Source organism: Cibotium barometz, chromosome 57 (assembly GCF_041138505.1).
Source record: "Cibotium barometz isolate CiBa-2024 chromosome 57, ASM4113850v1, whole genome shotgun sequence".
NCBI classification, from domain to species: domain Eukaryota; kingdom Viridiplantae; phylum Streptophyta; class Polypodiopsida; order Cyatheales; family Cibotiaceae; genus Cibotium; species Cibotium barometz.
The window spans coordinates 21,916,201-21,939,519 of record NC_141102.1 but is presented as its reverse complement, the minus strand read 5'-3'; the positions used below and the strand labels follow the sequence as shown (position 1 = coordinate 21,939,519).

Here is a 23,319-nt window from a genome sequence, read left to right as displayed (position 1 = left end):
ATAACTCCTTGAATTGAATGAAACTGAACAAGCTGCATATAACGGACTACTGCACATAACCAGGGAAACCTAATTTGCTAGCAAAGCTGGAAGGCAATCGTTTGCCTTACATTATCATCCTAAGATACAAAAGTATACAAAAAGAACACAAACATGCTGTTAGAATTCATTGTATGTATATTCAGAAAAAGTACTCCATTCACTGTCCTCTGTGGAGGCTCACAAACGGGAGCGTCCGGTGAGATAGGCAAGATTCTGGAGGAGCCGTTGAAGGAAGAAAAGGCCAGACCACAAGTTAAAGAACTGCCTTCCTGAGGAAGTTGAGAAACCGCCCCTGCTGCCCTATAAAAAGGCACCTCTTCCCTATTCCAAATCACTCACTGAAAGAGCAAACTTGGTGTATGATTTTGCAACAAACTTGCAGAGGTTAATGTATTTGTTCCTTTTCAGAATTAATTCGCAATTTTTTTGAAGTGTTGTGTTTGAAGTTTGTTGTAATTTCTTCCACTACAGTTCCACTTCGTGGGCATGTATTTGCTACATATGTACACATTATTCCTGTATCGCTTTCAACATGGTATTAGAGCATAGAGCTGGGGACTGTTGATGAGAGAGTGAAATCCGCAATGCAGCTCCTCTCTTCTTTCATTCATTTTTGCAAGGGTGGCATTCCTCGCAACTTACCAGTGAGTCTTTTGGTGGGATATACCATGGCAGCTTCTCGGCTTCAAGGTAATCTGAAAACACGTCGTCTTGTTAAGTTAGATCTACCAAGGGTGCTCTTGTCTTTGATACTATCAAGGTTTCTTCTTCTACAAGGATTTTCAATAGTAGTAATTCGTTATCCTCATTCTTGTTGGTTTTGTTTGGCCTCTTTTTGTGTGAGAGAAAGGTCTTTTGAACTGATACCTATAGATGTGTATAGAGCAAGAGAGACAAAGGGTGAGATAAAAGACATAAATAAGGGCAGTCAAACATGAAACCGTTTACCTTTTTTCAAATCACTCACCCAAGATATTCAAAAAAAAAAAAAGGTGTCAGGTCTTTGTTTTTTTATGCTACTCCATCCTTGTCATTGTGGGCAGCCATTTGTTACATTGTGTAGTAATTAAGCTTGCAGTATCCTTCTGTAGTAGCAACTTGAGTGCCCATGGGCCCTCTCCTCCTTCCTTCCCCTCTTCTTCTCCTTTCTCCCTTCTTCCACTTCCTCTCTTTCTTTTTTTTAGTCTTCTTCTTTCCCCCTTTTTCTTTTTCTTTGTCTTCTTCTTTTCTTTTCACCACTTTTTTTCCATCTTTTTTTCTACCTAATCCCTATCTTATTCATCTCCTTGATCCATAATTACAATCCCAAATTCTAAAATGCCTCGTCGCAACAAAACAATACCTAGAACGTGTGGGATGACACCATATTCTAGGAGATCCTGGCCTGCCATCAAGCAGTCTCATCCTCACAACAGACTATCAATATCTCTAACCTTCTTGTATCAGCCATGATGGACATCCTGGATGGGCTCTTGCCTGACATACAGGGTTGATTGACTATTTTTATTTAGCTCTCCCATATCCCATCACTTATTGTACCCTATACCTAGGATGGTAGAATCTCGATTTTTCATCTTGTATAATCTCAGAGTCTGAGATCTTAGCTTTCAGTTTTCAGTTTTAGTTTACTGTTGCTTTTTCTTATTTCATCCACAACCAGATTTCATGGACACCATTTTGGTCTCATAGGCCCTTTGGGTCTTTTGAAGACGTCAATATAACTCTCTCTCTCTCTCTCTCTCTCTCTCTCTCTCTCTCTCTCCCCCCCCCGCAAGCAGACCCACCCACTACACTCGACCTCCAGGTTGATGTAGGAGCCTGGCTGAGAGGAGTGACACTAGACAGAGCCATCAAGCTATACAGAGCCCAACGCCCCCGACCCCATTGTCACCATTTGGTCCATCTCCATTTCTGGAGCCACTTCTACACTCCATAGAGCGGCCAGATTTGTACCATGTTCACATGTGGCCAGGCCAGTGCCCCATGTGAAAGGGTCAATCATTTGGTCACATGGACGGGAACCAGTTTTGTGCCACCTGTGTGTGACCAGTATTGTGCCATATGGACGAGAGCCTATTTGCTGCCACCCGTGCATGACCAGGATTGCGTCTTATCCATGGGATTGTCATTCCATGGTAGGCCTGATATTTGTGCCGGCCTTGTCTATGGGATTGTCACTCCATAGGAAGGCCCATGCCAGGACTTGTGTTTCGCCTATGGAACTGTCACTCCATAGGAAAACCAGAACTTCACATTTCTATCGCGCTAGTCTTGTGCCCAACAAGAAATCTTTGTACAAGTTTCAGATGAAAGGGAGATTTCGTCCATTACATGTGCACATGCATTTATGTTTGCATGCATAAACTTGTTTTCGCATAACTTGTTCTCGTATGTTTGCTTGCTATGTCGTGCCAGTACACTAGACAGGGACGTTCCCAGTGTATCGTGGGTGTGCTGTTTTTGCTGATGAGTTGGTGTGGCATGTGAACAAGTGGTAAGTATTACACTTTTTGGTTTTTTCAAATGTAAAATCCCTTAAGTAATGTCAACCTTAATAATTATAAAGTTGGGTGTTCACACACATTTAAACATTGGCTGGACATTTGCTCGAATGTGGGTGCCCAACATTATTAATAGTATCGACTGCACCTGCTATACCCGACTGTACCAGTTGTACCCGGTTGTACCTGCTGTACATGTTGTACTTGCTGTACCTAATGTATATGGCTGTACCAACCTGTACTTGCTGCTGGAGTACCCAATTGTACCAGCTGCTGTCCAGCATCTACTGTTGCTAGGACCTGCCTACAATTTGGGAGTGCAATAAAAAGGAGAATGAGCTTTTCTCCTGAGAATTGAATTTGAATATTTGCCAGGTATTTATCTTTGTATTTCAGATTCAATAATTATTAAAATTAAATGTTGTTTGTACAAGTCTTGTCATGCAAAATATCACACCCTATTGCCTTCATTAGTAAGGCCATCAGGACGGTGACTTTTTTCCATGATTGCCCTGACCGTGCCCTCACATTTTGGAGGAGCCAGTGAAGGTCATTTGGGGTACAAGGAAAACTAGGATCAAAGCTGATTCAGGAGCACCAGGTATTGCTCCCTCCGCGGTGTTTCACCTTGCCAGGCATTAGTACGCGCGTGTATGTTGATGCACGGTCCTGGAAGACCGGTGAGGGCAGGTGTTCACCCAGTGAAAGTGAGAGATTACATGTGACTTGGTCTACTCCGACAACTAATTCTTCACCAACAACATCTTATTGTTTACCAGTTGTATTCACTCCTTGGTATGGAGAAATCTTGCCTAGGGCCCGTGAACACTTGTACATATAAATACTCCAAGAAATACAACAGTATTGAGGGGGGGGAGGGGGAGGGGGGGGGAGTGGAGTGGGGGGAGGGGGGCTTTCCGGTCCTAGTGATGGTGTCACGTGTTCTTTGTTATTTTCAGTTTTAACATTGCAAGTGTTGTCTATTGCTTGAATTAATTAAGTGATCTAAAATATGTGTATTTTATCTTCTGATTTGTTAGACCTCCTGTTGGAAGCGGTTACATTGGTATCAGAGCTCGGTCGTCTCTCTTTCTCAAGAGGAGCCACAGTGTTTTGAGGTCGGAAGCAAATACAAACACTTGACTCAATGGATAGCCAAGGCAACCCTTTGGAAGTGTCAAATGCAAGAGACTAGTCCAGTGCTTCTCGTGATTTCGATGCATTGAATGGAAGGCACAAGCCTCTTGAGAGAGTTTATGACACTGCATTTGTATCCTCATGCTCATCCTCATCTGCATCTTCTGCCTCTGCAGCCTCACTCTCAAGGTCACTGCCAGTAGGCTGAGTCCTCAAATGGCTCATCCTCTAGAGGTGCAGGTGCACCACTAGTACTAGCCTCTCGAGAAGATCATGTAGTGCGAGCCGGAGCCATGATCTCATAGAGCATAGAATAGATGTCTCTCTCCTCTTGAGGAATGTCGGGAATCTCCTTGCACTTCATGATATCAATCTGATCTGGATTCACTTGGCGAGGCTCAATGGGATGACCCTTTTGTTCTAGCAATCGGAGATTGCAATGACAAAAGACAAGCCTCTCCAATTGTGCTGTGGAGAGTCTATTTCTCTTTTTCGTGTGAAAAAGAGCCCATGTACTCCAGTTCCTCTCACAAGGCCCTGAACTAGCTCATCCTCAAGGGGGATACCTAGCTGCATGGCCTTCCAAGCCTTTAGGCTATCATAGATCTCTTGTGGCACATGCTTACATGGCCCGATGCCAAAACCCTTTGTTTGTGACAAATGTGCCTTCAGCTTGGTGACACTACCATGGTGCTTATCAGCACAAAAGTTGCATTTTCACTTTCCGGAGCCCGAGCCACCATATCTAGACTCGAAGGTGACATTGTTCCAAAGAGAATCACCTGTTCGAGGCATCCTACAAGGCGGGGATAAATGCAGATTGTTGGCCCTGCAAGTGCGACACAGAACATAAACTAATCTCATTATATGATTCATGATTTTAACTGTCATCTTGGCCAACAATAGAGCAAGGGTAAGAGAAGGCAGATAGCCTTAGAAGTTAGGCCTCAATAGAGCAAGGGTGAACCGTGGAAGATATGCCATAAATATTGATGTAAGAGAAAAAAGTGTGCTGCTTTGTGAGTTGTGCAGAGAAAACCAACATAAAGCAAAACATGACATTACCCCTTTGGAAGACCTCCACAAGGCCCAAGGACACCAAGGAGCAGGCGGGTGTGACACAAGCGATGGCAGGCTGGCACACAAATCGGCGAAAATGTATAGGTGGCCGCCACTGGGAAACGCGAACGAAAGTGCGCCGTACGAAACGATTCGATGCGTAGGTTTTTAAAATATGCATGATGAAAAAAAACGCGTTTCATGCAGGACGAAACGTTTCGTACGTTTCAAACCTGTATGAAACGCGTTTCTATGCACCTGTGGTTAGAATACACTCTAGAGAGAGAGAGACTTGCACGAGTCAATGGTTTGATTATTGTGTGTATTACTTCAAACAAGTACATTGCTTTTATAGCTTTAGAAGCATAGGATATCGTATCACTGCTTAGGTCAAGCTATCATATAATATCTAGATATTATGCATGAGTCCTTAACAGCGTATTCACGCACAAATACAAGAGCCCTTTGTAAGAGGCAGTTCACAGACAAGTCTATTGTACTTTGATAAGGGTTGTATTTCAACACCCCCCTCAGACGTTATCCTAGTACACACTTCATCTAGATAAATCTAAGCCTATAACATAGTTTCTTTGGAAGTTCTGTCTGGTTCAGTCCTTGGGGTATGGTTGCTAATATTAAAGCCATTTTGTTGTAGACCTTTAAAAGGCCCAAGAGTCTTCATACTCTGAAAAGTTTGCATCTTCTTTCCAAGTTTCTTCTTCATGTGTGACACTGGCCTCTGCTTTCTTGTGAAAGCAATTCTTCTCATTGTGGTTGTTTTTCCCACAAAGTTTACAAGGGTTCTTCTTGTAACAACCCTTCTCTACATGGTTATTTCTAACACAAATAGAACATTTTTTACTAGAGAAGTTCTTCTTTGTGAAGGAGTTGTCCCCTTCCGCTTTGTTCTTCATCTTCTTCTCCTCTTCCTTGAAGGAGGTTATGACCCCTTCTAAGTTAAGACTGGGCAAGTTCTTCAATGTGGTGAGAAGGTTTCCATAGAGGCCATCTGGCATTGTTTTGAGTAGAACAGCTACGGCCACTTCTTCCTCCACTTTAGCTTTGAGAGCAGCAAGTTGGTTCATGAGGAACTTCATTTTGTTCACATGAGCGTCAAAGCTCTCATGTGGTTGTAGGATAAGTCCATAGAACTCCATCTGAAGTGAAACTTTAGAGTTCTTACCCTGAGCTCCAAAGAGCTTATCCAGCGCTTCATAGGCCTCTTTGGATGTCAGGATCTGCTACATGATGGATAAATTTGTCAGAGAGGCCGACTGCTGTTAGACCAAAGGCTCTTTGATCCCTTAGTTTCCAAGTCTTTTGGGCTCCATCTTCATGTTCAAGCATCTTATCTTCACCCTCGATAAAAGGCCAAAGATGTCACCATTTGGTCCCTTTTAGTCTTGACCAGTGTTTCATACACCGGTCGACGCCAAGGTGTGAACAGGGATTTTCCACCACAGAAGCAGGGAAGTCACAGGATGGAAGACGCTTGTGTAAAGCCAAGGCTTGTTGTAGAACTTGTGAAGGCTTATCTAGCATGTCTCTATCGAAAGGTGGATTACACGACATGAGTTTACAGGATTTTTACTCACTTATGGTCGGACCTTCAGCTGCAGGCGCTTTCTCTCTCTACAGGCCGACCTACTCTGTTTCTCTCTCCTGAGGGACTGGCCGTACAGCAGCAGATTCTCTTCTCTGTGATCTGGCCGTACAGCAGGTATAGTTGCGGGCAGCTCCTTCCTCCTCTTGCGCTGGCCGTACTGTGGACAGCAGGCCAGCCAGTTCACTCTTGCGCTGTTCGTACTGTGGACAGCAGGCCAGCCAACTCAACTTCTCTCTCTTGTGCTGGTACAGGCCGTACAGCAACACCGTACGGCAAGTACAACAGCGCGGTACAGCATGGATAGCCACCTTCTCCCTCTTCTGGGCGACTGGCGGGCAGCAGTTTGACGGAGGAGCATTACATATGCAGCTGCCCAGTATACTATGAGATCCGCGGGAGGTTTCACTGTCTATTTCGTGAGAGATTCGGTCCACTCTCCAAGATCATTGACTTCCAGGATCAGTGTTGCCTGGGCCTCTTCCTGCTTGAGCTCCACAGACACAGGGACACCTTCTTGAGACACAGGCCCCAGCCACCCCCCCCTCCCTCCGCAGCCAACCATCACCAGTTTCTTCCGGACCTAGGAGGTGGAGGACACCGACATAGTGGATCTTGTGGACCCTCCACGAGCTGCTCTGGACCTACCCCGCCCGAGAGGAGCTACCTCGGACCAAGCCTCTGCACTCCAACGTGCCCGACGCCCTCAACCCCCCCGTCGGCCACGATCACCTCATCAGCTCCACATCCAGGACATGCTCCACCGCCATCGAGCTACCTTTCCACGTGACATAGCTGAGGGAGACCTCTCGGCCATACTCGTCAACCCCATGCTTGACATTTTGGAGAGTGGTATACCATCTACTCGGAGCTGATGTTGCTCCCATGTTTTTATGTTCTTAGTATTCCATGACAAGTTTCCATGGACAGTTTTGTATCACCCCAGTGAGATAGCTATATTTATGTTTTCATTCTGTTTTATTTTCCATTCCATGATGAGATATGCCATGGACATTATTGTACCACTTTGGTCTCATAGGCCCATTGGGTCTTTAGTAGACGCTTAATCTCTCTCTCTCTCTCTCTCTCTCTCTCTCTCTCTCTCTCTCTCGTTCATGAAGCGCAGACCGTACAGTGGTACAGTGGTCGGGCAGATTCTTCTCTCCCTTTTTTTTTTTTGCTAAGGTTGTACAGTGCTACAACAGCTGAGGCATTTTCTTCTCTCTTCATCACTCCCTTCTGGGCATTGGTTCAGGGGCTATGTTTGGAGGAATCAGGGACTATTTTTGGAGAGACTTGGTACTGTTTGAGAGCCTTTTCAGGGCTATTTTGGCACAGAGTTCGGTGTTGGGTTTGACAACGCACCGGGATGTTGATTCGTATTGGTTCTTGGAGCAGTTTGTGCTTTGATTCCTGTGCAAGTGTTTGTTGAGGAAGCTTGTGGAAAATCCGGTGCAACATTGCACCCGCACCTTGGTTTGATTGTAACCCGTTTGTTGGAATAAAGCAGTTCCTACAGGGGGCCAACTGTTCCGGCTCAATGTTGTGTTTCAGTCAAGCATTGTTTATGGTTATTTCCGCTGTGTTTTCATATTTTTGCTGTCATCTGAAGTGTCTGTTCATTGTTTCGAGCCATCCGGTTTCATTGGTATTAGAGCCCAGTTTTTCTAGCAAAGCAGGCTTGACAACAACTCTTGGAAAGGAAAAGATCTTGGTGGAATCCAAGTTCAATAGCTTCCCTATCATGGATAGGTCATCTTAGTTATATAATAATCCAGACAAGCTTCTTGAACACATGACTACTATATTTCATAAGAGTCTTGACAAACAGCAACAGTCCTTTTGTGAGGAATTGGATAAACTGTCAAAGCGATTGGCTGACAAAGAAGCCTTATTGACACTCTATAGAAGGGACCCTTATGTTAATAGGCTTCTCCAAGGCAGCGTGGCTCAAGATCGAGATGTTATGGACATCTTTGGGGACCTTGCTCAAGTATATGCAAAAAACCCTAGAGATCTAGCTTACATATATCTTTGGGAGAACGGGATATCCAGGTCAATTCTACTAACCAACATATCATTCCAGATCCTCCTCTACAGTACAGGAATCAACAACCAGAGGGTTTGGACAGAAACTCTTGCTACGAAAAGAAGAGAGCTAGATCTTCTTCGATGACTCCTCCGGATAGGCACGAGGATTTGGAGAGGACTCCTGATCTTCCTCCGGGCTTTGAGGAAGTCCCTCGAAAGAAAACAAAACCAAAGTGCAGAGTTAAAAACGGTGTTGGGTTTCAGGTTGATCAGATTCTTGGTCCCCACAGTTTACAAGAAACCCAAAGGCCATTACCGTTTTCCCCTACTTGTGGATATTATGGCCTCCATGACCATGAGTCACATCACTCCGCAAAATGGATAATTTTGAGTGATTCAAAGGACGTGTATGAAGCAGATAAGTATGAAGCCAAGTCTCAAGAACTCTGAGATCGTCTCTTATCAAGGATTTTTCTTCGTGGAGTAACTTTTCGTACATGAGGATAGTTTTGGCATACCTTGAGCTATATTTTTTGGGTTTCTCCGATGATCATGCTTCCTTTTTGGTTAAGTACTACCTTATTTGTAAGTTGTACTTTTTGGTTCAAGCAATAGAATTTTTGGGTTTTTAAGCAAACTCACCCTCGCATGAAAGTACTAGGAGCAAGTGTGTTCTTCTGAGTGTGTTTCACGAAAGCAGAGATTTTTCTTGTTGTAGACAACGTCTTCAGTTTTCTGGAATGGATCTCTACTTTTCTTGTACTATGTTTCTTATACTATGTCCACAACGCCTATAACTAATTACTGATTTTGGAAAAGGCTTTTCCTATGGTTTTGATAAATAGTTTATGGTTTATTGGAGGCTCCTAGCAGTATGGGATGCTAGAACTGTCACCTACACAAGGATCTCATATGGGGAGTATTCTGGTGGTATGGGATGCTAGAATATGTCGCATATGCGGTTACAAAACTATGAATTATTTATCAGTATCATGGATTGGCTAACTCTAGTCTATGAGTTGTTTTGAAGCCAACAAGGCAGGTATTCTACGATCGTATGGCGGGTCGAAGATATGCAGGGCTGTCCTGGACAACAGAGTGCCGGTTGAGCTTCCCTGGCATGTGCGGACACGTATGGCTTGTGAAGCTTGGCATGACAGAAAATGTGTAGCTTCTGAGGATTGACATGACAGAACATGGCTTGTGAAGCTTGACATGACAGAACATGTGTGGCTTCTGAGGCTTGACATGACAGAACATGTATGGCTTGTGAGGCTTTGACCATAGTAACATAAAAACCCGTTTTGCCCTCTCGAAACGGCACGAAACGTTTCTAGCACGAAACGTTTCGAAACGAAACGAAACTGCCCACTGAAATGGTGTTTCGCCCAAATATAAAGTGAGGTCAAAAAAACGGGCGGGAGGTTTTTTTTTGCAAATGCGATTTTTGCCGTCATTTCCGTCCTTGTTTGCTGCCCATTTGCCACTTGACGCATCCGACACTTCTTCTCGGCTACAACCTGTTGCTCTGCCTCTTCTCCTTGTCCACTCCTCCTTTTCGCTCCTTCACTCCTCTCCTCCATGCCTCCTCTTCCTCTTTCCCTTTTCCTCTTTCTCTCTTCTCCTCCACGGTCCACCTCGCCTCTTCCCTCCTCCTCTCTCTCCTTTTCTTGTCTTCCAACTTTCTCTCCTTTTCTTCTCACCTCCTTCCCTTTTCTTCTCACCTCCCTCTTCCCTTCCAACTTGTTTATTTCCTCCTCTCTTTCTCTCCTTTTCTTATCCAAATTTTGAAAATACCAAAAAACCTACTCCCAAAATCATGAATTTCATACCCACTAGTTCCAAAACATGCATCTTCATCATAATGTTGGCTATGTTATAAATTTGGTATCTGTATATAAGAAGTGTCATTTCGAAACCTTTGCGTTTCGTCCAAAACGGACGAAACGAAACCTTCAAAACGACAAAACGACGAAACAGACGAAACATTTCATGTTACTATGGGCTTGACATGACAGAACATGTAGAACATGGATGGCTTGTGAGACTTGACATGACAGAACATGTGTGCCTTGTAAGGCTTGACATGGCAAGAGAACATGTGTGGCTTCTCAGGCTTGACATGAGAGAACATGTATGGCTTGTGAGGCTTGGCATGAGAGAACATGTGTGGCTTCTGGGGCTTGACATGAGAGAACATGTATGGCTTGTGAGGCTTGACATGAGAGTGGCTTCTGAGGCTTGACATGATAGAACATGTGTGGCTTATGAAATCTGACATGACACAACATGTGTAGCTTGTGCAGCCTGACATGACAGTACATGACTAGCGACCCTGTTGCTCAATTCGTGCTTATGTTTTGGGAAGGATTCAGCATCCCTAAACATCCAGAAAAGTTTCTTTCTTGATACAGTTGGCTCTTGTGCCCATATCTGACTTCGGATTGTCTAGAATTATGGCTTTATTGCTGGACTTTTGTAATACTACTGATGCGCAGTGGATCTGCTATACATGAAGGACATTTCAGTGGTATTAGCTTTATACAGTTGTGGACAACTGTCTTATAAGACGGCAGGGATGTCACCATTTGGTCCCTATCAGCCTTGACCAATGTTTCATACACCGGTCGGAGCCAAGGAGTGAACAGGGATTTTCCACAGAAGCAGGGAAGTCACAAGATGAAAGACGCTTGTGTAAAGCCAAGGCTTGTTGTAGAACTCGTGTGAAGGCTTATCTGACATGTCTCTATCCGAAGGTGGATTACAGGACATGAGTTGACAAGATTTTTACTCACTTATGGTTTATAAGGATACTTGTTCACACTTATTTATAAGTGGTGGACATATGGGGATTTGGACAAGGAGCATATACATGAGATGGACCTGAATTTTTAAGCTATGTGTGTGAACACTTCAAGTGAGCGCCTAGCTTTGCATGGATCTTGCAAGCTTTTATATATATTTGGCGGTTGTTTTTAACTCCCAAAAAAAAGAGAGTTTTATGACATTTATGGAGGGGCTACCACTTTTAGCGATGGAAAAAGCAAGCATACGCCTGAAAAAGAGGAGGTCGACTCTATGAAAAAGGAGGGGAAGAGATGCGCATCCAGACAAAAAAGGGGGACAGCAGTGCTATTCTCTGAATTTGCTAGCCGTACAAGACCTTCAGCTGCAGGCGCTTTCTCTCTCTACAGGCCGACCTACTCTGTTTCTCTCTCCCGAGGGACTCTCTCTGTGATCTGGCCATACAGCAGGTACAGTTACGGGCAGCTCCTTCCTCCTCTTGTGCTGGCAGCCAACTCACCTTCTCTTTTTTTTTTTTTTTGAGGAAACACAGAGCTATATTACTGAGTATGAAAAATTCCCCAAAGTGCCAGTGGTGGCCTACTGAGGGGGCATACAAACTGTGCAGTGGGAGGCGTGTAGCCTGTGAGCGGTCAGTGCTACATCACGGTGGATGATGTGATGTGTGCAATATGAACCACTGTGGGGGAGTGTACTCCCATCTAGCATGTCCTCCAACAATCCTGAAGAAGAGACCCGTGCGCCCCCATCATCGAATGAAGACCTGGAGTCTGTCCTGAGCTGACTGTGAAGGCCGACAGGAATCATCATACATGGAACGCAGTGCACAGATAAGATCGAGCCAAATCAGGACTAGAGTATCACGTGGCCAACTCACCTTCTCTCTCTTGTGCTGGTACAGGCCGTACAGCAGGTACAGCAACATTGTACGGCAAGTACAGCAACGTGGTACAGTATGGACAGCCACCTTCTCCCTCTTCTGGGCGACTAGCGGGCAGCAGTTTGACATTCTCCCTCTCTCTCTCTCTCTCTCAGTGAACCTTTGGAAAAGCAAGGCCATGATTTTCCACACCTCAGGGCCGGTTCGACGACAGGCCATCTTCACACTAGCAGGAGGACAGGTAGAGGTGGACCGTGGTAGACTCATGTGTACCTGGGGATTACATTTACGACTCCGCCAGGAAGATTTACTATGGCACAGGCAGCCAGGGAGAGACTCACACGAGGGTATGCAGCTCTGGCCATGCTAGAGAGACAGTGTCACCAAGCACACTTCCAAGAGCCCCGCCCGAAGGGGTGGTTGTTTGACACACTAGTCACCCCTACTTTGATGTATGCTGCAGCAGTATGGGCACCTGGGCTCGCCACCTCCACATGGTCTCAGATAGAGAGGCCTCAGATTCTCATGCTCTCACGGATGATCCGTCGCAAACCCTCCGTCCCACATGACATTATCCGGACGGAGTTTGCTGCACCTCCTATGCTAGTAGAGGCCCTCTTCCAGACGATCTGCTTAATACAGAGGATCAGAGATATGCCATCAGATCGACTCTCACATAGAGCTTTTGAGGCATCCAGGCAGCTCGCAGACAGTGGAGATAGGAGATCATGGTATTCACAGATGATACAGTGGCTCACTCAGCATGGTCTTGACATAGATCACCTGCCACCTTTCCACTATGATATACATGCACCACACATCCATCTCTCTCTCAGTGAGGGGAACAGAGTCCTTCGGCAGGGTTCATGGTAGCGATACACTCAAGAGACTTGGATTACACCCAGTCAGCCTCTACCGTCGAAGATGCTATACTACAGAGATCAGTTTAGGCGTATCTCAGCGGATGGATTCATACAGAGACTTGGATACATGGATGTGTACATGCCTCTCAGTGCCCGAGTGGTGATTGGCCAGCTCAGAGTGTCATCACACCAGCTTGAGATTGAGGCAGGTAGGGCAGCACGAACCCCAGAGCAGAGAGGATATGCACACTATGCTAGGAGGAGCTTGAGAGTGAGGAACATTATGTATGCAGATGCAGAGCATATAGTGTCATTAGAGAGAGATACACCACCATCTTCAGTGGACATCCCTCACTCCGCCAGATCATGGAGTCTGCAGACCAGCGCAGATTTGGCCAGTTCTTGCTAGACACACAGCGCCACAGAGAGACTGCTACGGACTCATACCACATGGGAGAGATGGGCAACAGCTCCAACTCACTGATTTCTTCCAGAGATCTATCCCAGTGCCTATCCTGACACAGGAGGGGGTTACACTTCAGCGCGCTTCGGACCTCGGAGCCAGACGGAGACCGAGAGCACCAGGCTAACAAACTCCCAGACTACATCAGAGGGAGATCGCAGAGATACGAGCTCGACATCAGCACCATATCCAGGAGCAGCTAGCTCACTTACACTCACACCCAGAGATCATGCTCCGAGGTATTTTTGCCTCGCCATCGCCTATGTATCACATATTACACCCCCATTCTGGTACTGGTTGGAGCTCGACAGATCTGCATTGCATTCTTGTATACGCTACGCATATAGGTTGCATACTGAGCCTCTAGCAATAGTGCTCCATCCATCACTGTCATGTGCACAGTGTGTATCTACCGTGTGCTACACGCACACAAGACTAGTTTCGAGGCTTGGGGAAGCTTGGAGCTAGGCAAGCTGATTGACGAGCTGAGTTAGGGATAGACTAACGGGCGGGCACCCAAGTATGGACGGGGGGCACCCAAGTGTGGACGCCCGATGACCGGCCAAGAGCCTATAAAAAGGTAGCCAAGGTTAGTTATTGGGATATATAGAGAGTCTCGCGAGTTTGTGAGAGCTCTATGGTCTTGGAGTCTGGATCTAGTGCAGACGTGCACCTGCTTTACGCAGCCGAGGCCGGCAACAATCTCGAGGCCCGCGAGGGTAGCTTCGTGGCGGTATGGGACGTCGCGAGGAGGAGATTGGTCGGTACGTCATTCTAGTTAGCTCAGCTCGTGGCTTGGTGGGGACAGCCAAGACTGTAGGCTCGCCCACGGCTATCATGGTTGGGAGGTGAGTCAAGCCTACACCCCCTTGTTTGTTTGTTCATTTGTTTGCAGGATTCGAGTCTCGTATCAGGATCGATCACGAGGAGATCCGTGGGGATTTGACAGTGGTATCAGAGCATACCTCGTGAACGAGCAAGTCGGTAGGTAGAGAAGATGAGGTCGAAGAAAGGTATGTTAAAAAGCTTGCTTTTTTTCTGTGCATACTGTGTTTTTCAGATTCAGTATGTGTTTTTCTTCATCAAAGAACCCATGTTGATGGGAGGTGGTAGTCTAAGTAGAGTCGTTTGCTTTGCAAAGAAGAGGAGCGACTAGCTTGTGCAGTCGCATGAACGTAGAGAGAGAGGTGGACTCGCTGGCGAGTGGGCATGCTGGCGGGGTGCTGCTGGTCACGTGCAGTTGGCCGGGTGCAGGTTGATGCTACAGGTGGTTGAAGGCACAAGTGGATAGGCGGCCAGGGCCAGTATGCTAGCAGGCGCCTAGGCCTACATAGCCAGGCAGCCACGCTCTATACGCAGGCAACCAGGCCTACCCAGGCGGCCAGCAAGCTTATGCAGTGCCTACGCTAGGTGGGCTGGTGCCCAGGCCAGGCCTACGTAGGCGGCCTTGTGGCTAGGCTTACAGAAGGAGGCGCAGACCAACTGTGCGCAAGCAAGCGCCGGAAGGAAAGCATGCGCCGGCAGTTTCAATCGACGGCAGCTTCAACCGGCGGGCTAATCCAGGAGGGGGGGGGGGGGGGAAGGAAAGCACTCGGGCTTTCCTTTTTTTTTGTTTAAATTTTTTTAAAAGTTTAAAAGTCCCCTTCTCTAAGGTTTCAAGGTGTTTTATTTTTTTTTAAAGAAACTAGAATATATATATCCATATATATATATATATATATATATATATATATATATAAAAACACAAAAGCAAAAGCAAAAGCTAAGGATAGCTTTTGGGGCTACCTTTATAAACCCCCTTAAGTGGGCTTCTTGCCACACAACTCTCAAGTTTTCAAGCTCTCAAGCTCTCAAGCTCTCAAGTTCACTCGCACTTTTATTGTGCAAAGATCAAATTTTCTCTCCACGTACCCTCTTCACGATGTCGACCCAAGAATCGGAGTTGAAGCCCCTTGTGGAACGCGAAGGCTTGCCGGCTATGGAAGGTACCGATGTCGATCTTTTTTTGACGATTTTGTGTCAAAATCAGATTTCCAAGAGTTCAAAGTAACTCTTCAAGCTTCTTCGACGGAACGTCAGGCACAAATCGCAGCCCAGATGCAAGCTTTGCAGAACTCCATTGCTCTATTGACCACTACCCTCTCTACTTTCTCAGGTATGGATACCTTGGCTTCAACTTTACGCCCCAACATTACTCCGGAACCGTTCGGGGGCGAGCAAAAGCAACGCACCAAGGAGATCGTGGACACGTGGCTACATAAGTGGCAAGTTCACTTTCAATTTCATCCATATGATGATGGAAAGAAGATCCAGTTAGCAGCAGGTTTCCTGTTCGGCAAAGCTTTGCTTTGGTGGAAGAAACTCAACCCTAAGCCAACGACTTGGGCACAATTCGAAGACGTCTTCAAGAAAGAATTCCTCAGGAAAGAGGATGATTATGATGTTGTTGCCCGGTTTTCAGCTTTGACCATGACCTCGCAGCACCTCACTTATGAGGTCTACCTCCAGAAGTTTAGAGACTTGCAGATGAAAGCTACAAAGATGGATCCCACTACTCTTTTGGGGTTTTTCGTAGCTGGTTTACCAGACTCATACCGATTACAGGAAACAAGGATAAAAGAAAGTTCTCCGCACCTATGGCAAACACGACAGAGGGAAAGTCTTCGGACCAACCTTCGAAGAATTCAAGTTCGACACCAGCGAAGAAGAAATAACTCCTTAGAGCTCAAGAAGGAAGGACGTTGTTTTATCTGCGAAGAAAAAGGACACATGCGTAACGAGTGCCTGAAGCAAAAGAGTACCAAGACAAACGCAGGACCCAAGCCAAAGGCGACTAACCAGTTGTCTTTGACAGGTACGTCAATTACTGTACTTTCTCGCCCTAGTACTTGTTCTGATTGTCTGTTCAATTCTAAAGTATTTGGCTTGAATGATCTTCTCCGAGTTTATGGAGCAGTGAATGGCCATAAGGTTCACATTCTTTTAGACCCTGGCAGCTCACACAACTTTGTTAACTACAAACTTGTGCAAAAATTGAGTCTTGATACGACACCCAGCGATCATACCTATGAGGTACGCCTACCTGCGGGAAGGCAAGTATGGGATCCAAAGGTGGAGATGCTTCCAATCCAGATTCAGGACTACAAAGATACTCTGGAGTGCTATGTAATGCACCTAGAGAATGTAGACTTGTTATTAGGGATTGAATGGTTTAAGACTCTACAAGTCCAGATAGATTGGTCTAGTCATATTTTTTCTTTTCAGCATAAGGACACCCAGTATCGTATTTTAGGTGATTGTATTCATCCCTCTCAGGTACCTCTTGTAAATACAATTGATTTTGGAAATATAATGGATTCTTCTTTGTATACCGCTTTCCATTGTGTATTGATTCCACTTTCTTCCTTTCTCATCCCTTCCATGGATGTAAATGAATTAAGTGTGTTTGAAAGCAAAGAATTACAGAAGATACTTGATTCGTTTCAAGATGTATTTCCTAAGGAACTACCATCGGGTTTGCCACCTGAACGGACAGTAGATCATCGTATTGACTTGATCCCTGGTGCTCATTCTGTCAGTATTCCACCTTACAGGATGAGCCAAGCAGAAAGATGAGTTGGCTAAACAACTCGAAGATTATTTGAGGATGGGCCAAACCCGTCCAAGTAAATCACCATGGGGTGCACCTGTGTTGCTTAGAAGAAAGAAGGACAACACCTGTAGAATGTGTATAGACTACAAGAGATTGAACAAGCTGACCATTAAGAACCGTTATCCTCTCCCTAGATCAAATGACCCGATTGACCAGTTAGCAAGAGCAAAATATTTCACGAAGATAGATTTACGTACTAGCTATCACCAGATACGTATTCATGAAAGGCATGTCGAAAGAACCGCCTTTCGGACTAGGTATGGCCATTACGAGTATCTCGTATTACCTTTTGGGTTAACCAATGCTCCATCACTTGGAATAACGATTTGGATATGGCCTTCAGACTTTTGAAAGATAAAGTCAAGGAAGCACCTATCTTAGCATTACTTGATCCTAGTCGGCCTTATGTTCTTGAAACTGATGCCCGTGACTATGCTATCGGGGCTGCCTTATTTCAAGATGGTAGACCGGTTGCTTTTGAAAGTAAAAAGCTAAACGACACTCAATCTCGTTGGTCAACCCTTGAGAAAGAGCTTTATGCTGTGATTCATGTTAGAAGTCATCTCCTGTCCAGTTGTATACACCAGGGCCTCTGTTGTGGGTGTGCCCGCCCGTATATCATTTTTCCACACTCCCCGTATTTTTTCCCTATTTTTCCCATTTTTTCCTAGTGGCTGGAGGGCTGCCAGGTGATGCCAGGACCACTCTGAGGCTGGCCGACTGCATCTGTAGCAGTCGTGGGCTATCTGAGTGCTGGCCGACTTGTTCTGAGCAGATGTGGGGCACCAGATGCTGGCCGACTGCTGTTTTTCAGCAGTCGTGGACATTTTGTGAGTCGTGGGCCTCTTCCAGAGCTGGCCGACTGCCCTCATGGGCTTGTATATATTCCCCCCCATCCTCCTCCACTTTCTCATTCAGTTTCTTCGGGATCTTGTGTATAGAGAAGAGTTTACACACATCTCTCAGTGTTTCTTGTGCTGATTATTTTCTGCAGTCTACTTGCTCTTGTCTACCCAAGTTTGGATATCATTTCCGCTGCATATTCTGACATGGTATCAGAGCCCTAGGCTCTAGCAGATCTTGGGCGTTTTTCTGAGCAAGAGGGGGAGCAACAGGTTGCTGATCGGTGGACTGTTTCGGGCTGAACGGGAAGTGAAGGTGCAAGAGGAAGGCGGGCAGAGGGGCTGGACAGCCACTTGCATATATTCTGATTTTCAGATTTTTCCCACCCACCCACCCTTTCAGGTTACTCTCCGAGATGGCGGATTTAATCGAGATGGCTGAGAAGCACGTGAAGATTCCGACTCTCCCCACATTCCCAGTGGATCGGCAGTTGGACGGGTCCAATTACGGCATCTGGAAGGTCATGATGGAGTCAGTTTTGGAGTCATATGATCTTGCTGATTTTATTATCAAAGGGGTGCCAAGGCCGGAAGCTGAGGAAGGGGAGTTGTTATCGACGAGGAAGGACCGGGAGGCACAGGCACAAATGTGGGACCGTGTCAACGCCAGGGTCCGGTCGTTTATATTCCTCAATTGCACACCACAGGTGATCAACCATGTGAAGCACATGACGCTGGCGAGAGGCATATGGGAGCACTTGGCTTCTTTGTACAACAGGGTGTCACCCATGAAGCGGATATCCTTGGAAGTGCAGATGCGGGTTATGAACCCTGCAAAGTCTTCGACGATGCGGGAACACATTAACAAGCTGCAGGCCCTTCAGCAGGAAGTCCTTCAAGCTGGGAAAGAGATATCATCCGAAGATATGGCCATCACGTTACTTTCCCACTTGCCTGGTCAGTATTCTGCTTTCTATTCCTCGTTGATCACTAGTGGCAGGCTCAGCACCATTACTTGGGAGGAGCTTGTGCCAATGGTCTTGGACCAGGAGGAACGTTTCACGAACCCTCCTCAGGGTGGAGGTTCGGAGGCCTTTACTGGCCAACGGTCGAAAGGCCGTAACTCGGGCAAGGGGAAGGCTTCATCGGAGAAGTCTTCTGAGAAGATGTCCGACGCTGACCGCGAGAAGCTGAAGGCAGAGAGGACCTGTAATGATTGTGGCGCGAAAGGCCACTACTGGAGACAGTGTCCCAAGCGGAAGACCGAGAAGGGTGAAGACTCCTCAGCAATCATGAAGACTCCGGCTTTTGTGCACCTGGAGGTGATGGACACCGATGCTTCATTTTCTTCAGGCAGGGAGGAGATTGGAGGACTCTCCGCAACGGATACTCGGGAATGGATTCTCGATAGTGGTGCTTCCAGGCACATGACTCCTTCCCGTTCCGGTTTACAGGATCTCTGCAGGTGTTCTGGTCATATTCTTACTGGGGATACGTCCACTATCCCAGTTCACAGTGAGGGCAGGATGGAGATAGTTCCCGATGGCAGAGGGGGGAAGCATTCCTCCCAGGTGTTGTATGTTCCGGCACTTGGTTTTCATCTGTTGTCAGTGCATCAGGTTTGCAAGACTGGCGTACGGGTGGAGTTTGATGAGCATTTTGTTGCTCTCCGGGACAAAGCAACAGGCCAAGTGGTTTGGGAAGGTGGAGTGGAGAATGGAGTCTACAGGCTTTCAGCACTCTCTCTCCCAGGTCCTCAAGATTGTGATGAGTGGCACTGTGGTAATAGCTACTCAAGTGTGGATACGCTGCAGGTGCGAGCTTTCCGAGACCAGGTGGTGGATAGCTTGCCAGTAGATGGCAGCAGTTGGCAGGAACTTTCCAGTACTGAGGTTGGTAGTTCTTGTGTTCGTGAGTCAGAGGAAGCTGAACAGGTCACTTATGCTCTGATGTCTCGTCGTGTTCGGGACATAGAACTTCCAGTAGTTGAGGATGTTCTTTCCACGGGGACCTTTCGGAAAGCCAGGCAGGTGACAGGTGTTTGCTTGCAGAAGGAGGTGGTTTCTCCAGGCTTTGTGGTTCCGGATTCAGAGGGGGTGGTTGACAGGTTTCATCAGGTTTCCAGGACTTGTTTATGCACCGTAACAGGTGTTGATCCTTGTGAGCAGTGTGATGTCTCTGTGACTCGGAAGCTGGATGGTTCATTGATCTGGTTGATGGACACCGGATTGGACGGGAGCTTCCTGATGAGACAATTGAGCTCTTGGTTGCAGATGTCTCCTTGGGAGGCAGGATCGCGTTTCCTGTGGTTTCTGCGGCATGCGAAGGATCCGAGACTCTTTTACACAAGAGGGGGGTTGTTGGATGGAGTCCGACTCCACGGCTGGAGTGACTCGGTTTGGGGAGGAGATCCGGACACGAGGGGATCTACTTCAGGCCCAGGAGCAGTTCTACGGAGCAGCAGGAGGAGGTTACATTGCAGGTTTGGGCTTCCATTGGAGGAACCCATGGTCATCCAGAGGCACTTTGTTCGTGATCAGATTGTTGCTGATGACATCTTGCTGGAGTTCTGTTCGACGGAGGACAGTACGGTGGACCTCTTCACGAAGTCGCTCTCAGGATTTGCTCAGGCGGCACCCCAGCTCCCAGTGGTTGGTTACACAGCCAGGAGCTGAGAGGGGGTGTTAGAAGTCATCTCCTGTCCAGTTGTATACACCAGGGCCTCTGTTGTGGGTGTGCCCGCCCGTATATCATTTTTCCACACTCCCCGTATTTTTTCCCTATTTTTCCCATTTTTTCCTAGTGGCTGGAGGGCTGCCAAGTGATGCCAGGACCACTCTGAGGCTGGCCGACTGCATCTGTAGCAATCGTGGGCTATCTGAGTGCTGGCCGACTTGTTCTGAGCAGATGTGGGGCACCAGATGCTGGCCGACTGCTGTTTTTCAGCAGTCGTGGACATTTTGTGAGTCATGGGCCTCTTCCAGAGCTAGCCGACTGCCCTCATGGGCTTGTATATATTCCCCCCCATCCTCCTCCACTTTCTCATTCAGTTTCTTCGGGATCTTGTGTATAGAGAAGAGTTTACACACATCTCTCAGTGTTTCTTGTGCTGATTATTTTCTGCAGTCTACTTGCTCTTGTCTACCCAAGTTTGGATATCATTTCCGCTGCATATTCTGACAATTCATGCTCTCAAGGTTTGGAGACATTATTTATATGGCTCCAAGTTTGTGGTATTAACTGACCATCACTCAATCAAGTATGTATGTGATGCGGATGATTTGAGAGGAAGGAAAGCTCGTTGGGCAGAGTTAATGCAAGATTTTGATTTTGAGATCCGTTATCGGAAAGGGTCCATGAATAGTATTGCAGATGCGCTTAGTCGAATTAGAGAGGTGAATTCTTTGTCGTTCACCGAGATTTCTACTGACTTATTTCAGTCATTGAGAGGGCTTTGCAGGACTGATAGTTATTTTGGTCCATTTTGGCAGAAGATCCAGGACGGGAGCTCATTGATTGACCAAGACTCGATGACTGAGCAGTCTACCATTCAAGCTGTAGGAGGCCACGTCACGACGCCCCTTCTGCTGGACACCCTGGGGTACACAGGACGTTATCATTAGTGAAACACACTTTTTATTGGCCAAAGATGAAAGGATATGTAAAAGATTATGTTCTCAAGTGTCAAATTTGTCAGGCAAATAAAGCTGAACGCTTTAGACAGGCTGGGTTGTTGCATCCTTTGCAAATCCCAGGTAACAAATGGGAAAGTATTTCCATGGATTTTATTACCGGATTGCCAAGAACACATCAAGGCCACGATTCTATTTGGATTGTGGTAGATCGCTTGACAAAAATGGCTAGATTTTTATCGACCCGGAAGACTATTACAGCTACGCAATTAGCACGGAGTGATTTTTGGAAACTTGTTTTTGAGAAGTTGGAAACAACTTTGAATTTGAGTTCCTCTGATCATCCTCAATCTGATGGCCAGACTGAAAGAGTGAATCAGATTTTTGGATATGCTTCGAGCATATGTATCCAAAAGACAGAGTTCATGGGAGGATTATCTTCCTATGTTAGAATTTGCATATAACAATACTAAGCATACGAGTACAAGTTTTAGTCCTTTCATGCTTATGTATGGTTTTCAGCCTAGATCACCTGTTACAGTAGGATTCTCAGGACTTCAGCATGATGCAGCACCTAATTTTTTGCAAGATATGCAAGAAATGTTACAAGTTGCGAAAGAATCTATTAGAAGTGCTCAAGACCGAGACAGGTTTTATTCTAATAGACATCGTTCACCCAGAGAGTTCTCTGAAGGAACGATGGTGTATTTGCGAGTTCCGAAAGATTCCGAGACTTTACGGACACGTCGATCTCCGAAATTATCCCCTAGATACTGTGGCCCATTTCGTATTACACGACGGATTGGTTCAGTTGCATATGAATTGGATTTGCCTTCTCACGTGAAAGTTCATCCTGTATTTCATGTCAGTAGACTTAAGGAAGTACTGGGTGTAACACATCAGTTAGTTACTCCTCAAGAAATCATAGATGTCGAGGACATGACATTTGTTCCGCACGAACCTGAAAAGATTCTTGGATTTCGTAAGAGAAGATTGCGTAATACGCTTATCACGGAATACAAGATCAAGTGGAAGGATCGTGTTGAGGAGGACGCTACATGGAAGACATTGACTACTCTTCAGAGAGATTACCCTAGCTTTTTAGTGAGCTCAGGAGTGAGCTCTTAGAGGAAGGGGAGTATGTCATGTGCACAGTGTGTATCTACCATGTGCTACACGCACACAAGACTAGTTTCGAGGCTTGGGGAAGCTTGGAGCTAGGCAGGCTGATTGACGAGCTGAGTTCGGGATAGACTAACGGGCGGGAACCCAAGTATGGACGGGCGGGAGCCCAAGTGTGGACGCTCGATGACCGGCCAAGAGCCTATAAAAGGGTGGCCAAGGTTAGTTATTGGGATATATATATAGTCTCGCGAGTTTGTGAGAGCTCTATGGTCTTGGAGCCTGGATCTAGTGCAGACGTGCACCTGCTTTATGCAGCCGAGGCCGGCAGCAATCTCGAGGCCCGCGAGGGTAGCTTCGTGGCGGTATGGGACGTCGCGAGGAGGAGATTGGTCGGTACGTCATTCTAGTTAGCTCAACTCGTGGCTCGGTGGGGACAGCCAAGACAGTGGGCTCGCCCACGGCTGTCATGGTTGGGAGGTGAGTCAAGCCTGCACCCCCTTGTTTGTTTGTTCGTTTGTTTGCAGGATTCGAGTCTCGTACCAAGATCGATCACGAGGAGATCCGTGGGGATTTGACAATCACACCCCCCCACTAGCTCAGTACTTTCATAGTTTATTTCATGTTCATTTTGTCCTTTTTTTTTTTCCTAGACATCCAGAAGACATTGACAGTTGTACATTGATT

General features: G+C 46.4%; 1 protein-coding gene across 2 annotated transcripts in view; it reads right to left on the bottom strand.

The window, feature by feature from the left end:
- LOC147606551 (uncharacterized) overlaps window positions 1-23,319 on the bottom strand; it is an 84,318-nt gene that overhangs the window by 5,207 nt on the left and 55,792 nt on the right. The gene's annotated exons all lie outside the window — the stretch shown is intronic.